Source organism: Aphis gossypii, chromosome 1 (genome assembly GCF_020184175.1).
Source record: "Aphis gossypii isolate Hap1 chromosome 1, ASM2018417v2, whole genome shotgun sequence".
NCBI lineage: Eukaryota > Metazoa > Arthropoda > Insecta > Hemiptera > Aphididae > Aphis > Aphis gossypii.
Window position 1 is genome coordinate 82,894,419 of NC_065530.1, and position 12,182 is coordinate 82,906,600.

A 12,182-nucleotide genomic window follows, 5' to 3' on the forward strand; every position below is an offset into this window, starting at 1 on the left:
GAGTTAAACATAACAAAAATCCGGACGTATCTGACAGCCTCGCCCTTAAGATCGTAAAAAATTTTAAAACGCGTTTTTATTGCATCCGGTATTCACTATTATATGCTGCTATCGTATAATAATTAAGTCGGAACAAGATCGAACACTTGTAATACTGAGAAGATACTGACAACGAATTATAATATAAGATAAGCATTTTTAATTTTTATTATTCCACTATAGCGAATTGAGACATCAACTTTTGAATCGCAGGTATATTATATGAATTACTTCTGATTAGATTATTATTATTATTCGCAATACATTCCACTTTAAAAAATGTGCTGAAAACAACATCACATTGCTTTACTGTTTTACGTTATATCCTGTCTTATATCTATCATAATTTTGAACGTAGGTTTGTGCAGTGTAGTGTAGTTTATATAGTTTGCCGCAATAAAAGTCTACTAAGTAATAAACTTTATATCTAATTGGACTTCTCGTATTTTTTGATTTGGGTTGCAACATTTTTGAATCATCAAACAACGATGGTTACTTTTCAACCGATGTTTATAATAAAATTGAATTATACATTTATACACATAAAATAATGCTCAATATACATGCATCAATATTTCAATAATTATATTTTCTAAAAACTTCTTCAAACTTAAAAAAGTACCAAAAAAATTCATATGGCTCTTTCTAAGATTGAAGATTAAAATAATTCATACTTATTTTCAGAATTCATTTTTATAATTTTACAAAAGTTAAATTGTTTATTAAAAATTCTAACTGCCTTTATTTATAAAAGTGCATTGCTTGTAGAAAAATATAATTTAATTATTTCACTTAAGAAGTATTTTAAGGATTTATGATAAATTTTTTATAACATTTTTATAATACTAAAAATTAGACATTCTTACCGATTATTTATTTGAACATAACTCAATATTTTAGATCTTTAATAATCGATATAAAATAATTTTCGTTTTAATTACACGTTTTTGTGTGCAGTGGACATTTTAAAATTTTTTTATAGGCTAAAATCAATAATCGTTTTCCAAACGTTATTATTGAATTAGGATACAAATTAATAACTACTTTCTTCGATATTGGCCGTTAATAAAGTGATTGATATGTTAAAAGTACTAATAATAATTATAGCCAATGTATTCCATCATGTATATTTTGTGATTTTTAAAATTGACAATCTAAATTTTGTGTATTATTATACTATACGTAAATAAGTAATACACATACATACTATCATTTTAATAACGTGCATAAATATTTCGCATTTAATGATCACTTTATGACTATCTTCGTTGTCTCATTTCATTTACTAAATAAACTATCTACAATACTATGGAATTCGAAGACATACTCGCAAGAATTCATTTTATTACCTATAAGTAGTTATTACTCATCATCGTGGAATTATTTTAAAATCGTATGGCCTATAAAACAGCTTCCGGTTTTCGTTCTATTCCGCAAAAATGCAATAATAACGTCTCAGTATACAATATAACATTATTCACCGCGTGAATCGACGGTGGGCTGCGCATTATACTTCAGACATTGGACACACGTTGAATAGGATATAAGTATGACTGCGATCGACCAACAAGTGCATTCCAAACAAATTTTTAACATGGGAAAAAATCGAATAAAACACACGTGGATATATAAGCGACCATGGGAATCGACTTATATATCCATTTTGCCCCGGCCGTGTAGTGGTGCTGCAGCTGTCCCCAGAGAGAGAGGTGGCCCTAGACGTTTTTATTGACCGGAATATCGCGCCGGACGTGCACAATAACGTTTTTGTACGTTGGCATCGGGGTTTTGATGGATTGGCACGGACACACACCTGGTAGCGCGTGGTGTTTTGATTGGATTGAACGTCTAAAGAAATTACCGTATAGTCCGTAGGTGTTATTATCATTGTCATCGGCAGAAACGTCTCTTTCTTCGTATTATTATTATATTATATTATTATTATATAAGAGGTGCACACACAAGCAGCAGCAGCACCAGCAGCAGTGTAGTCGCTGTTATATTAATCGGGGGGGTTGTAGCGTGCGGGGGTGTTCAGAAAGAGCGCGCGAGGGTTACGTCAAGACCTCCCAGAAATATATGTGTTGTGCACAGATGCCAAAGAACGAACGTCTTCGTTTTTGGAAATCCCATACGCATCGTATACACACGCACACACGGTGAATATCTCATCCCCTATTGTTGTCACCTTCACAATTAGAACACTCTATATACACCCTAAAGGCCTCCCAACCCCCGCAGTTCGGTAAACACTCTCGGCCAACAATATACACCACCCCCTCGGCCTTAACCGCCGCCGCCATCTCGGTCATAATCGATGAGCCTCGTTTTGTTGTATCCGGATTCCCGCATATATATATTTATACGTACACAGGTATATTGTATTATGAACACTCATTAAGACGTCTACCGGTGGCCGTGCCACGAATGTATCTTTATGCTGCTGTAGCTATATCCTCCTTATATTATTATTATTACCGTTTCCATTGTACTCGTGTATATTGCTAATAGGCCCCCTAATATTACACGTATTATCGTCGTACCCCTTGGAACAGGATATGCATTTCAATGGATGTTTTTATTGGCGCGATATTGTGTTATATAATATAATAATAATATATTAATCGTATTTGGCCGAGTTTCCGCACCGATGTCGCGCGTATTCTGTATAGGAAACGGGTGCCGTGACAGTTTATATATACATACACCACATTTCTCCGAGATTATCGGTTTTATTCGTGTAATATAAGATTCCATCATAATTTCAGCTGTAGGCCCCATATTATAATGAAACGAGACCGTAAAAATGCATACACGTATATGCCATGGTAAACGCATTACAAAGTTTGCATGGTGCGTTTTATTCCTTCGGTATAATACAATCTCCTTCGCACTTTATTGAACGGTGCAGTGTAGGCATTTTCCATTAGGCTTTATGGTTTCGAAACTTGTTCGCAGCTGTTGAAATCGACTAAAGGGAAAATTGTTTTCTTTCTTATAAAATTGATTTGTCAATACCTAGTACATACGCGTTTTGTTTTTTTTTTTTTAACAAGATTAAAATAGACGTAGCATAATTGATGATTTCGTCATTATTCTATTTAACAGAACGTGGAAACTAATCACCATCGTGTATATAATAAAAAGTATAAAATATAAACATATTATTTAATGGTGGTTTTATTAAAAAAAAAAAATGTTTCGACATTAACTTTTATAATTAGCTTAAATCGAATACAGTCAATTCTCAATGTCTCGAACAAATAAAAATTCCCTTAAAATAACAATAACACTTAATGTTTAAATAATCTTATATTAACTCGAAAATTAATTGGAAAAGTTTTCAATATCTCGAATAATTGTCTCATCTTAATTTAGTACTAAAAATATAAAATTTATCACTGCAATAATTTTTTGCGTACGTTAATATCGATGAAAATTTGGATATTTGTAGAGAATGTACTGAAAGACGATATATCGTCTTCAATATATTGCACTTTGATAATGAAGAAGAAGTTGACCCGCAAATACAACTTTGCACCAATAAAAGTGAGGAAGCGATATTTGCTTTACAAAAATTATGTAGCTACATAATGGAAGATTTATAATATTAGATTATTATCAATTATTGTTAAAGGAAAAAGAATTGGTTTATATTTTTTAGTTACTTTAGGAAAATATAATTTATATAGCTAAATTATAACAATATTATATCTTGTTAAATTTACCTTAACCTAAATTTTCATGGTAAAGTTATTCAAAATTGATTTTATAAATTTTTATTTTTGTTTGCTTATATAGTTTAATTTATTCAAGATAATTTCTTATAAATTTATTTTTTTAAACAATTTTTATGTATATGTGTATTAATAAATGAATTATAAACGAATAGATTTTATATGATTAAAATCGTTTTTTTTTTTGTTAAATCGTATTTCAAATTTTAAATTTATATTGTAATTATAAAAAGTAAATTTATTAAATGCAACTAAATTAAAAATGTTCAATGTAATATAAAATTAAAGCATCTAGTGAATACGCATTAACACACAATATAGAAAATATATAAAGCGAATTCAAAGAATATTATACACAAAAGTTTTAATTTCAATTGAGATAATAATGATTTATCGGCTGATGATAAACGCTATTTCACTTAAATTCGTACGTTTTTATACAGTATTTGGTATAGTTAAAGTATGTGATAGACAATGGTTTTTTTGTAACTTTAGTACTTTTAAATATTTAAAAATGTTTTATTAGTACAATGCTTTATTATGCAAGTGTCAGAATGTATACCTGATCAGACACCTAAAAGCCTTATTCTATTCGATATCAATTATCATTTTCAATTTAATGCTTTTTGTGTGCGGTAAAAAGCAATAGTTATGGTCATACTGACAATAAAGTTAATTAGTCGTCGGGAAAAAGAGTATTCATAAAAAAAACTTTGCAAAAATTAGGGTTTGAATTTGTACCTTTTTTTTTACAATGATTCATGAAAAATATAAGGTTTCTGTCCGGTTTTCTTTTTTATGTAGTTCATAAAGGCTAACCATTATAAAACGCCAGTTTTTTTTAAAGCATATACGATAGTTGAACACGCGGTTTCATTTCGTTGTTATTTTCTCTTCAGTTGCCCATTGTTAATTAAATTAGAAGCGAAATTAATGGACGATCTCTATTGTGACTGGCCATTGATATGTGTGGCTACCGGTCGGTGCACTTCCTGATGATGAGCTCACAAAAAATTAGGGGAAAAGAGAACGATCTATGTTTTTTTTTTTATTATTATTATTCTTTGGTGTGAATAATAAAATAAAAAAAACCAAAGTCCTGAGTGAATGATGACCATCGGAAGGACCTGCAAGTATACAAAAGGATCATTAATAACGATTTGTATAAACCCTTTTTATTTTTTATTTACTATACTACCTCAGTAGTCACTGTCCCTGTGGAACCAGTTCGATAGATATTTATTTGGACATCCTTATGAAAAAACTAGGCAACACGTGGCGCCTTATTAGTCCCATGAGGTGTTTACGGTTGGTGTTTTCTCACACTTTTGGGATGTTTCTAAGAGTTATAAAACATATTTTTACGACATATTTTTAAAACGAAAACCACGTTCTACCTCAGGGATTTTGCTGAGCTATGACGACAAAAGTGTATTTGTTTGATGAGAAAACTCAGTTCATAGCACTAAAAATAATAATATTATGATAAAACACTCAATGATATTCTTAGATATTTTATTATTTTATATCAATACACATAAAACTTATATGAAAAACTATTTATGGATACTTCATATTAGTAAAAAATTAAAAAATAATTATTGTGTAATGTTTAAAATCATATTAACTTAAAGTTTCTATAAAATAATCTATTATTCTCTTAAATTAGGTATGTGTGTTTTATTTTTAATTTGAAAAAAAAATTATTGGCATAATATTTAGAACTATTGAATTACCTATTTTTGTGTACAGTTAAAGTTAATAACCGCTAACGTATAGTCTTTATATAGTATGGAGCTTTTATAGCGATAAAAAAACACCCAAATGTAAAATATGTATATTATACACAATCAAAATCGACAGATGTGGGGAATGAAAAGTAATAATAATAATAATAAAAAATATTAGATTGATTGAATAGAATATGTGTTTAATACTTTAATTTGGTTAAATTTGCGTGGGCTGGAGAAAGTTTTAACGGCCATAAAATCCCGAACCACATTACAATAATAATAATTAAAAATAAATGGTTATCACACCAAAGGAAAAAAGGATATTACAATAAAAAATACGGAAATACAAAATATTAATTATTCAAAACATAAAAAACAATAAAAATAATTTATAAAAAATACATTTTAGTTGAAGCACTATTAAAAAAGCACAAATGTATACAATTAGAAAGTGTTTCTACTTACTTACATGATAATATGTACATTGTACAATACATCTATTTGATGGCTACTCCCATGTAGAAGGTGTTAAATTGGTGAAAATTATTGTTGTAATACATACAATAAATTTATAAAATAATATGCTTTTATACGGGGCATATAGAAAACAACAGAAATTAACGGCTAATAATTGGAGACGGTGTAAGGTATGGACTACACGCATGCGGTTGTTGCGTCTTCTTAAAATAAAATAATGTTTAATTTTATCTTTTATGAACATTGTAATTTAACTAGTCAAAGATAGTTTTTAGTTATCTAAAAGGACATTATATGTTTTAATATCACATATTTTTTTATGGTTACTATAGAAAAAGAAAAAATAATTGAACACTTAAATAGATTTTGTGATGTTTATATGTCGTTTATTGTGTTTATCTTTTCCGCCTACAAGATTATATAAATGGCACTTCTTCTCCCCTTTTTTTCTTACTCACCCCTTCTAATAATTTAAAAATATTCTATTACTGAGGGTGCAATACTTGGAGCTTAATAGCGTTATAGTAGCTGTATAATACGAGTATGTGATAAATAATTATTATTATGTGTAACTTAAATTAATTTACATATAATTTATTTTAAAAACGCATTTTACACAACTGTATCTATAGAAATAAAACATGACAAATTTATAATTTCAAATTATAGAACAATGTTCAAAATACTATTTTAATATCAAGCCATATATTTTTAAACAAATTAATATACAATCGTTACATTTTAGTTTTTCTTAATATTATTATAGGATTAAAAATGTTAATAACAGTTTATACTTGAAAATGTTGAATTAAATTTATTAACCGCAATGTGTCAAACATAATTTTTACATTCATGGCATTTTTAGATGATAATTTATTTATGTTTTAAGTTTTAGCACTTGAAAGTTCACTTAGATATAACTAGTTAGTTTTAAAACGTATTATGCATGTACAATGTATATACTATTTCATTAAATTTTTGCAACGGGTTTAATCTTTATAGCAGTATACCATATTATACTAGTGTAATTTTAAACAAATTATTAAGGTTATTCCATTCCCCTGAGGCCAAAGTACGTAATTCACGAAGCACATGTTCAACAACACCGAAGTTGTTATACTCCCGTGATTGTATGTACTTCGTCTATACATATATATATACCATTTAGCAATATTTCAAACCATTTTAAGCTCTAGGCGTACTTAAACAACTTGTTAAAACAAATTAACGTCATCCATAACTTTAAAAAATAGCATATTATAATCATATAATTTAGTGTATAATGGCTTTAAAACGAATTTAATCGAACACATTGTCACATAATCCCATTCTCGCTTTGTCTTCATACGATGACTAGCATCGGACGTGTTTGAGCCCCGCAGATCGGTGTAACGCCTATAAAAATCCAATTACATTTAAATTTATGAAGAAAAAAAACACCATAACGCCCCGAGTTGAAAACATTCTCAATTAATATAATTTTTCAATTAAACGTGGCAATTCAATTGCAGATGGTATACAGACGATAATACATCCGAGGGGGTGGCCGTGTGTTGACGATTTGAGAATGTGCAAAGGGAATGTAGTCTTAAACCCTCAACGCTTTTACCCTGCCCCCAATACGATATTAATCCCTCCGATGCCCAAGTCGACATGAAACCGTTTTCCTCTTACCCATCCCTCTTTATTTTATTAATTTTATTTAAGTATTTTGACGTCGTTTGGAATAAAAAATAAAAGAAGAAAAAACGACCCCGTTTATTTGAATATTAAACTTACCCTTACGGTCGAGCAACACGTGCGGTTTACTACTGTCGTATCCAAAAGGGTTCGGACATCTAAAGTTTTCCCGTCAATAAATGAAATTGTCTTTCCATTTGCAGTCTTGAATGTTCAATAAGAATATACTATATTGTGAAATTAATCGTGAACCTTATAAATATTAATGAATACAGAATACATTTTGTTGCCGGAAATGCCCAATCTCTAGATAAAGCTAGTTTTCAATAGTTAAATCTAAAATTTGAAAACCGTATTGAGTACAGTAAAGCTAAAGTTTAACTTTTGTAATACGTACGATGAACAAATCAAGACAGTTAGAACTGATTGATACACAATAGAAAATTGATATGATTTTTTTTTTTATTAATAATTGAAAATTAAATACCAAGTTATATATTCAATGAAATTATTTGTTTTTTATCAACATAAAAAAAATAGTCTTAATAATAATTCAAGACGGTTTTTTATTATTTATTTGCACGAGGTATAGAACAAGTCTTGGCACCTAATTATTACACTCGTAATATTTAAAGATTGATGACACTTACATTTTTTAATTGTACGTTTTTTCTGGCAATCGCATCTCCAAAATCCTCGCTTACACAATGATTACACAATTTAATGCATATTTATTAATATATGTTTCTATAGCTTGTTGGGATTTTAACACTTAATATGAGGAAAACATTGTTCTATATTAATAAGCGAATCGATTTCTCAGCAGCAAATTTATTACATATATAAAATGATTTAAATTCCGTAGCAACTAAATAATGATTAATTTTCTTAAATTATAATTGTTATTTTTTTTCTAACAAATAATTTACTATTTAATTAACACTTAGTATTAATCAGTTTAGCCAAAACTTTTTCTAGTGATTGAGCTTAGTCAGTAACATAAATATAATTATTAATTAATTAACATACAATAAATTATTAAATTATTTTTCTCTTTGTGCATATTTTTATACTCAATAATAAAATTAAATATTATAATCCTATCAATATTTTCGTTTAAAACAATTAATAAATATTTATTACTTGGTTCCTATACAACTATAATATTAGTTTTTTTAAATAAGATATTTTTCATAAAACTATAAAATAATACAAGTGTGTAGTATTTTTAAATAATATGTTACAGTTTTTCAACTGTTAAGTTTTATTTAAACGATTGTTTATTGTATGTTTTACGTTTTATACAACAGAACGTCGGGATTCATGACTTTTTATTTGCCTTGAATACATATAAAAGACTGGAAGTTTATAATCTATTACGGGACTAAAAGCGTTTCGAAATTAACGTGGGTAAATTACAGACGTTTGCTATTAGCATAAAACGATGTTGATAACATGAAACTAAATATTTTGTTGTATATAGTATGCTAGCTTTGTTTTAAGTGAATAATTATTTCATGAGTTTTACACGGTTGATAGTAACTAAGTAGTTTTGTAACAAATCCGAATAAGAAGATGAGCTTATGAATTTAAATATTAAATAGTTATATTATTTATTTACATCATAAAGTTTCACAAATCAAATTTCAAAGGTCATATTAGGTATACAATAATTTACAAAGACATTTAAAAAATTTATTGACTCTAAAGGTACTCTTAATACAATTATTATCGGTATTTTAAAATTATTATGAAGCAATTAAGTCTTCGTTTTGAATGTAAAAGACTTATAAGTAGTATTTTTTTTTAAATATTTTTAATTGATTTTTATTGACATGTATACCTTATTATTTTTTATAGATGACTATAAACATTATAACATATTATATAATAATTTAGCAAATACATTGGAGTACAAAATAGAAACACAAAACTGTGTATCGGAACACAATATTATAATATAAATATAAGACATTATAAGTTTTAACGTGTAAACTACTGACATAGGTAGGGCCCGAGAAGAAAATAATAAAACTGTACTGAGGCAAAATAAAATTATGTTATTTAAACATCGCCACTGCTATCGTGGAGTTCAGCACTCCACACGGACCTCAACGATATTCCACGTACAATAAACGTGTTTCCAACCATAAGAGTTGTGTTGTACTTTATCTTCGCAATCGTTTTACATTCAACTTTTGAGAACCAATCTAACTTAGAGTATCACATCGTCCAAGTCCTTGATGATGTCCTTTCTAAAAGGACTGAAATCACGCTAAGGCGTATAAACCATTTTGAGTCGTCGAGGAGGGCAGAAATGGAACGAGCGTAGAACCGATTAACGTAGGCCATCGTACCTCGACAAGTTTAAGTTAACAGTGCCGGCAAAATTAATTTTTAGATAGGATCATTAACTCGGAGAGTGCAATGGTACGGCGCTGTAGGTTTTAGTGCGCGCTGTACTCACAATGAGTTGTACTTTATATAATTGCACATTTTTTCAAATTAGAAATCTGAATACAAACAATAACGTTGTCTGGCCTTTGTCTCGTAATATTATTAGACGCATGTTGATTTTCAATATAGTTCTTTTTAAATTTTAATGACGCAGCGCGAGTGTTATGCGGTGGGTAGTTAACTGGGAGAAAAAATTTGGCTACATTGGTTTTAGAATAATTATCATGCGAGGAAAATTATAATGTTGTGTATTCGTACGTGCAAAGGAAAACACACTGAGTGCGCTCGTTTTGGACACATAATATTATGCTCACTCATCGATACGCACTCATATACCTCGAATATATGGACGAGGACTTAAGTATATAATATGATTTAACCTGTCTGGGCGGTTATTTATTTTCGGTAAAACTGCAGTGTGTGTGAAAAATTATAGTTATTCGCACGGGATTATAATTTAGCGTTTGTATAAATACACTGTTTGCATATCGTGTAGATAATATTATTATTATACAATCTTACGGGAGTATGATCACCTGGCTCTGGCGGCGAACACTAATGGACCTAGTTCCCCGGGGACGCATCCAACACATGTTGACCCGCCCAAGACAACATCCGCTACACTCTTTTGACATTCCCTTCTTCAATTATGATATTTTCTCAGTTTTTTTTTCTCGGTGTTTTTTTTTTTTTTTGTTATTTTCATTTTATGTTTACCACCACCTCGCTCGCTGCGCCACATTGGTCCGGACAATATAATTTGTTATTCAGCTCGTCTCGGCTAAGGCACACCGTGTCGTCTCTGGAGGATTTCTTTCCAGGGCAACGTAAAAATCCGAAGATAAATTGGTTCTGTCTACACTATTCATCACTCTTTACGGGGAAAAAAACATATATATATATATATAATATAACAACATACGCCACACAAGCCCACATACGCACACACGTCACCCCGCTTGGCGTGACTTCACAAACATCAAAATATTGTTTTCTACAGCGTGTATCTTTATTATTATTATTATTATCGTTATTTTACTCTCTATAGTATGTTCACGGTCGTCGAACAGTCATCGTCGGGAAATTGTGTCGAATCATTTGCCGTTGGGACCGAACACACTGTGAACGTGTACGCTTACCTTGTCGTCGGCTTTTCCAAACGGGTATATGTGTGTGTGTATATAATAACACACATTATACAACGTTCGGTGTCATGATAAATTGGCCGAAACCGGGTGCTGCTGTAACGATGACGGCGGTGGCGGCGGCGGCGATGGGACCCGACGATATTGTCAACACACTCGTTATAGTATATATATTATATTGTAATATAAATATCGCGCCGAGTCATATTTCTACAGTAATGACAATGTATTCGTTTCGTTTATTTTATTTTATGATATGAATGCGTCTGAGGATTTATACGCCCAACAGCCGTCGTCGCCGCCACTACTGTGACCGAAAACTGTTAGAACCTACAATATTATTTAGTCTCGACCTTCACGGATCGTTCCATTACACGTCGTTTACACCAATGCCATATCGTATGGGTACACATACAATCAGTGATGTAGTCGTAATATTTTTAGTGAGTATACGCTTAAATGTGATTGAAATATAAACGTGGGGGGCTTCGCCCCCCACACCCCCCCCCCGTTACCTTTATGCTACATTGATTTTGTTTTATATTTATCATAATATTACATAGGTACACTATATTACTACCCTGCTGCAATTAAGACTTTACAGTCTACAATATATATATTATATATTATTAAATATTTTAATTTTTTCTTTTTTATGATTACCTACATGGGCTATATTGAGTTAATGACACACAGATAGTAAGTATTCAAGTAATATTAAGTTTTAATCAAATAGGATTTTTAAGTTTAAATTATACACATATATATTATATTATTAATTAATAAAAATAAGAAACAGAATTATATGAAAATATTAAAATACAAAATAAAATATATAAATAATTTTATGTATAAATACAATATAAATTATAATATTTATATTTCATAAATCTAATTATAAACAAAAAAATAAA

At 29.7% G+C, this 12,182-nt stretch overlaps 1 long non-coding RNA gene across 1 annotated transcript; it reads right to left on the minus strand.

The window, feature by feature from the left end:
* Window positions 1–4,195: 4,195 nt before the first annotated feature.
* LOC126549003 (uncharacterized) lies at window positions 4,196–8,024 on the minus strand. The gene is made up of 3 exons (XR_007603147.1): window positions 7,766–8,024; window positions 4,975–5,241; window positions 4,196–4,903 (listed from the first exon to the last, which is right to left on the minus strand). It is a non-coding gene; the product is annotated as an uncharacterized LOC126549003 (long non-coding RNA).
* Window positions 8,025–12,182: the final 4,158 nt, after the last annotated feature.